We start from the raw sequence: 7,391 nt of genomic DNA, 5'->3' as shown, positions 1-7,391 counted from the left end.
ATAATATTGATGGAAGTGATGATGAAGATTCTCTCCTAGATATGAATTGCTTGTTGTTCCTGAGGGTTATGTTATGGATGAAGAAAGTGCTAGAGACTTTCTTGCTTGCAATGATAGAAGTGATCTTAAGAAGCTTTTATCTAGGATGAAACAAAAAACTTTGGATGCTAGAATGAAATATGATCCTGCTTATGCTACTTCACCTATCTTTGTTACTGATAAGGATTATGATTTCTCTGTTGATCCTAAGATAATTACTTTAGTTGAATCCGATCCTATCTATGGCTATGAATCTGAAACTGTTGTGGCACATCTTACTAAATTAAATGATATAGCTACCCTGTTCACTAATGATGAGAAAACCCGCTATTATTATATCCTTAAATTATTTCCGTTCTCATTAAAGGGTGATGCTAGGATATGGTTTAATTCTCTTGATCCTGGTTATGTGCGTAGTCCCCAGGATATGATTTATTACTTCTTTGCTAAATATTTCCCCGCTCATAAGAAACAAGCTGCTTTAAGGGAAATATATAATTTTGTGCAAATTGAAGAAGAGAGTCTCCCACAAGCTTGGGGGAGGCTTCTCCAATTACTTAATGCTTTGCCCGATCATCCTCTCAAGAAAAATGAGATACTTGATATCTTTTATAATGGACTAACCGATGCTTCCACAGACCACCTGGATAGTTGTGCTAGTTGTGTTTTCAGGGAAAGAAATGTTGATGAAGCTGAAATTCTATTGAATAATATGTTGATTGATGAAAATAATTGGACACTTCCTGATCCAATCCCTGATCCAATTCCTGAACCAACTCCTGAGCCAACTCCGAAGAAAAGGGGTATTCTATTTCTCAGTCTTGAAGATATGCAAGAGGCAAAGAAATCTATGAAAGAAAAAGGTATTAAAGCTGAAGATGTTAAGAATTTACCTCCTATTGAAGAAATACATGGACTTAATTTACCGCCTATTAAAGAAATACATGGCCTTTATAACCCGACACAGGTAGTAAAGGTAAATTCTCTCTATAGATATGATAAAGCTGAAATCCCTCCTACTAAGTTTGCTAGCCAATGCTTAGATGAGTTTGATAACTTTATGGTTAAGCAAGAAGATTTTTATGCTTATGTTGGTAGACAATTGAAACATAATGCTTATATGATTGAACACTTGAGTGATTATATGGCTAACGTTAAAGGTGAACTTAAACTTATTGGTAAACATGCTTCTATGGTTTACACTCAAGTAGAACAAGTACTTAAAGCTCAGAATGATTTGCTTAGTGAATTGAATAATAAAAATAATAATGATGTTAGAGTTGTTACTAGAGGTGGTAAAATGACTCAGGAACCTTTGTATCCTGAAGGCATCCTAAGAGAATTGAGCAAGATTCTCAGAGAACTACTATAGATGCACCTAGTCCTTCTAAAAGGAAGAAAAAGAAAAATGATAGGACTTTGCATGCTTCTAGTGAACCTGTTATTGACACACCTGAGAATCCCAATGATATCTCTATTTCTGATGCTGAAACACAATCTGGTAATGAGCATGAACCTAGTGATAATGTTAATAATGATGTTCATGTTGATGGTCAACCTAGTAATGACAATGAAGTAGAGATTGAACTTGCTGTTGATCTTGATAACCCACAATCAAAGAATCAATGTTATGATAAGAGAGACTTTGTTTCTAGGAAGCATGGTAAAGAAAGAGAACCATGGGTTCAGAAACCCATGCCTTTTCCTCCTAAACCATCTAAGAAAAAGGATGATGAGGATTTTGAGCGCTTTGCTGAAATGATTAGACCTATCTTCTTGCGTATGCGTTTGAGTGATATGCTTAAAATAAATCCTTATGCTAAATATATGAAAGAAATAGTTACTAATAAAAGAAAGATACCGGAAGCTGAAATTTCCACCATGCTTGCTAATTATAGTTTTAAGGGTGGAATACCTAAGAAACTAGGAGATCCAGGAGTACCAACTATACCATGCTCCATTAAAATAAACTATGTTAAAACTGCTTTATGTGATCTTGGAGCCAGTGTTAGTGTTATGCCTCTCTCTTTATATCATAGACTTGATTTGAATAAGTTGACACCTACTGAAATATCTTTGCAAATGGCTGATAAATCAACTACTATACCCGTTGGTATTTGTGAGGATGTGCCTATTGTGGTTGCAAACGTTACTATTTTAACGGACTTTGTTATTCTTGATATTCCCGAGGACGATAGTATGTCTATTATTCTTGGAAGACCCCTTTTGAATACTGCAGGGGCTGTTATTGATTGCACCAAAGGCAATTTCACTTTTCATGTTAATGGTAATGAGCATACGGTACACTTTCCGAGGAAACAACCTCAAGTCCACAATATCAATTCTATTGGAAAAATTTCAACTATTACTATTGGAGGTTTTGAATTTCCTCTTCCTACTGTCAAGAAGAAATATGATATTCTTATTGTTGGGGGCATGAATATCCCCGTTGAGGTAACCTAGTGTTTTTTGAAAATTCTTCTGTTCCATGTTATTCGGAATGAGTTTGTTAACAAGACCTTATCAACCTTGTTAGTGGATTCCTTTTGATGAGCATGAGATGGATGAATTTAGAAAACATAAATCTCTGTACCCTCTTTTTACCTTCTGTTATTTATATTAAATAAAGCAAAAATAGCATTTTTCTGTCTGTTTTCTAAATTATCCATGCAATAAAAAATGCCCCGAAAATAAAAGTTCTCCAAATGCCCTGAAAAATAAATATGATTTTTTCTGGAATATTTGAGAATATCTGGCACTGAGAACACAGCAGGGGGAGCAAGCACCTGGCCATGAGGGTGGAGGGCGCGCCCTACCCCTAGGCGCGCCCCCTTGCCTCGTGGGCCCACGGTGGCTCCCCTCCACTTATTCCATCTACCACACACTCCTTATTCCTCCAATAAATATCACTAGCCAGCTCAAACCCGAGTCCAAGCTCATCTTGCTGCCATTTTCGATCTCCTTGCTCAAAGCTCCATTCACAAAACTGCTTTGGAGGATTGTTCTTTGGTATGTGACTCCTCCAATGGTCCAATTAGTTTTTGTTCTAGTGCATTATTCATTGCAAAATTTTGCTGCTTAGGTGACCCTATTCTTGAGCTGGCATGTCAAATTTATATGGTCAAAAGTAGTTTTTGCATGATATATCCTCTAGGCACTTGTGGGAGTAGTTGCTATAAATTGTGTTGAGTTTGGTTTACTTTTATTTTGAAGTTACTAAAAATTTCAGAAATTTTTCAGAGGAAGAAATATGTTTAGGAAAATGTACCATGGTGGTGCTTCAAGGAATCAAGGACCCGGGCTCGCAATACGCGATGCCGATGATGAACCACCGAAGGAAGCTCAGGTGCGGGCTTGTGAATGGCCGTCAGAGGACTTTATGGATCGAGCAGGAATCAAGGAAGAATTTAACGCGTATGTTCATAATGCCGATCTTGAGAGCTTCGAGGCAGATAAGTGCCGCCAATACCACTATCTCACTGATTCCTTTGTGAGAAGGTTTGAATTCTCATCATCACGCAATTCTCAAACTGTCCTATTTGATCTTTATGAAAATTCGTATACTATGGACTTAGAGGATTTTAATACTGCTTGCAAACTTCCACAATGGGGCAGCACTAGTGAGCCTCGCAAATCTGAGTTTAGAGATTTTCTTGCTAGTATAACTATGGGGGAATCTAAAGATATAACACAAGCTACCATAGGGAGCATTCATTTTCCCACTATACATTATTTTGCTCTCTTCATAGGTAGTTGCATAAATGGTAAGGATGAAGCATGTCACATGTGTGTCCCTAACCCCAGTGTTCTCAGGAGTGCTGTATTAGGAGATAAACATTATAATTTGGGAGCCATTGTTGCACGTAGGTTGCATAATAATAGATTTAATGGAGATTTCTTTGGTGGAATTTATGCAACCTGTCTAGCTAATTTTCTTGATATACCCATACGTGGGTACGATATTGAGTTAACTCCTGTTTATTTAGATTATGAGACTATGGTTCGTCATTAGTTTGTTCAGGGGAACGATCGGTTTCTCCAGTACCGACTAATCTTTGACAGACGACGCACCTATCACGTCGCTCTTCCTACTCCTACTTTCTTTGACTTTCAGGCAAAAGAGAGATATGTCATAACCAGGGAAGAGGCGAACGAGTATGAGAGGAGGACTGAGACAGCTCGCCTCCACGCTGCAGCCCACGATGCAATAGCCGCTGCATCTCAGTACGACCCCAACTACAACTTTGGATATCCGCAAGGCCAGCCGTGGCCATAGACCAACTTAGGCCAAAAGCCTAAGATTGGGGGAGTACGTATTTCTCACCGACATTACATTCATGTTCACACACTCATTGCTAGTTGTCGGTGCTCATACGTTTTCATTGTATTATCCATGCTAGTTTATTTTCCTTTTTATGCTTTCTTCTTGTTTGTTTAATAAACCTTAAGAAAAACAAAAAAATAGTTGTAGCTTTTAGCTAGTTTACTTTCCATACCTGTAGTAGTAATTAAAAAGAAAACCCAAAAATATTTCTCGTTCTTCTTTTGCTTGTTGGGAGCTTTCCCATGTAAATAGTTTTATTTCTTTTCTTGTTCTTTGGGGGTCGAGAGGAGAAGACCATAATGAAAATGTTGAGTGGCTCTTATATGCATTATTGTTGATCTAACAAAGAGCCCACAGTACCTCGTCTTCTCTCTTGAATTGAATGCTTGCAGATTCCAGCTTAGTCCAATGCACGTGCACTATTATTATTATCCACACTATTCGGTCATGCAAGTGAAAGGCAATAATGACGATATATGATGAACTTATTGAGATGAGAAAAGCTGGTATGAACTCGACCTCTCTTCTTTTGTAAATATGATTAGTTCATCGTTCCTGATTCAGCCTATTATGAAAAAAAACATATTAGCAATGACAATTAGAGATTATAGTTGCTTATGCCATGCTTAATTAGCTAGGAGCTTATAATGGTTTACCTTGCGTGCCAATTAAAATGGTTGTGATGTGGTATGATAGGGTGGTATCCTCTTTTGAACGATTCAAGTGGCTTGACTTGGCACATGTTCACGCATGTAGTTGAAACAAAATCAACATAGCCTCTATGATATTTATGTTCATGGTGCATTATATCCTACTCATGCTTGCATTCGGTGTTGATTAATTTTAATTCATGTTCATGACTGTTGTCGCTCTCTACCTAGTCGCTTCCCAGTCTTTTCTAGCCTTCACCTGTACTAAGCGGGAATACTGCTTGTGCATCCAATTCCGTAAACCCCAAAATTATTCCATATGAGTCCACCATACCTACCTATATACGGTATCTACCTGCCGTTCCAAGTAAATTTGTATGTGCCAAACTCTAAACCTTCAAATAAACATTCTGTTTTGTATGCTCAAATAGCTCATGTATCAACTAGGGTTTTCTGTATCTTCCATGCTAGGTGGGTTATTCTCAAGAGGAGTGGACTCCGCTCCTCACTCATGAGAAAGTGGCTGGTCACCGGGATGCCCAGTCCCATGCTTTATGCAAATCAAATCAAAATAACTGCAAACAAAACTCCCCCGGGACTCTTGTTAGTTGGAGGCACTCGTTGTTTCGAGCAAGCCATGGATTGATGCTTGTTGGTGGAGGGGGGTATAAACTTTACCATTCTGTTTGGGAACCGCCTATAATGTGTGTAGCATGGAACATATCAAGATCTCTCAGTTGTTATGTTGACAATGTAAGTATACCGCTCAAAATATTATTCATATCTATTTCAAAACCGAACTCTGGCACCTCTACAAATCCCTGCTTCCCTCTGCGAAGGGCTTATCCATTTACTTTTATGTTGAGTCATCATCCTCTTATTAAAAAGCACCAGTTGAAGAGCACCGCTGTCATTTGCATCCATTACTGTTAGTTTACATTGAGTATGACTTGACTGGATCTCTTTTACCATGAATTACAATGTCTAGTCAGTCCTTGATCTTTAAAGGTGCTCTGCATTTATGTTTTGCGGTCCGAGAAAGGGCTAGCGAGATACCATCTTGTTATATCATATCATGATTGTTTTGAGAAAGTGTTGTCATCCGAGATTTATTATTATTGCTCGCTAGTTGATTATGCCATTGATATGAGTAAACATGAGACCTAAATGTTATTGTGAATATGGTTAGTTCATAATCTTTGCTGAAAACTTGAATGCTGGATTTACATATTTACAACAACAAGAGCAAACAGAGTTTGTAAAAGTTTTTCTTTATCACTTTCAGTTTATCAACTGAATTGCTTGAGGACAAGCAAAGGTTTAAGCTTGGGGGAGTTGATACGTCTCCGTCGTATCTACTTTTCCAAACACTTTTGCCCTTGTTTTGGACTCTAACTTGCATGATTTGAATGGAACTAACCCGGACTGACGCTGTTTTCAGCAGAATTGCCATGGTGTTATTTTTGTACAGGAATAAAAGTTCTTGGAATGACCTGAAAATCAATGGAGAATTATTTTGGAATATATAAAAAATACTGGAAGAAGAATCCACATCAGGAGGGCCTCCACCTGTCCATGAGGGTGGGGGCGCGCCTGCCACCCCGGGCGCGCCCCCCTGCCTCATGGGCCCCCTGACGCTCCACCGACCTCAACCTTGACTCCATATATTCAAAGAAAAAAAATCAGAGAGAAGGATTCATCATGTTTTACGATACGAAGCCGCCGCCAAGCCCTAATCTCTCTCGGGAGGGCTGATCTGGAGTCCGTTCGGGGCTCCGGAGAGGGGAATCCGTCGCCATCGTCATCATCAACCTTCCTCCATCACCAATTTCATGATGCTCACCGCCGTGCATGAGTAATTCCATCGTAGGCTTGTTGGACGGTGATGGGTTGGATGAGATTTATCATGTAATCGAGTTAGTTTTGTTAGGGTTTGATCCCTAGTATCCACTATGTTCTAAGATTGATATTGCTATGACTTTGCTATGCTTAATGCTTGTCACTAGGGCCCGAGTGCCATGATTTCAGATCTGAACCTATTATGTTTTGATCAATATATGAGAGTTATTGATCCTATCTTGCAAGTCTATAGTCACCTACTATGTGTTATGATGCGGCAACCCCGAAGTGACAATAGTCGGGATACTTACCGGTGATGGATCGGTCGATTGTGAAGACATACGACTACATCAACCACGTTGTCATAACGCTTCCGCTTACGGTCTACGAGGGTACGTAGACAACACTCTTCCCTTCTCGTTGCTATGCATCACCATGATTTTGCGTGTGCATAGGATTTTTTTTTAAATTACTACCTTCTCCAACAGTGGCATTCGAGCCAGGTCTGTGCGTAGATGTAATATGCACAAGTAGAACAC

Source organism: Triticum dicoccoides, chromosome 6A, assembly GCF_002162155.2.
Source record: "Triticum dicoccoides isolate Atlit2015 ecotype Zavitan chromosome 6A, WEW_v2.0, whole genome shotgun sequence".
NCBI classification, from domain to species: Eukaryota; Viridiplantae; Streptophyta; class Magnoliopsida; order Poales; family Poaceae; genus Triticum; species Triticum dicoccoides.
The sequence above is the reverse complement of the archived record's forward strand: the minus strand, read 5'-3'. Positions refer to the sequence as shown.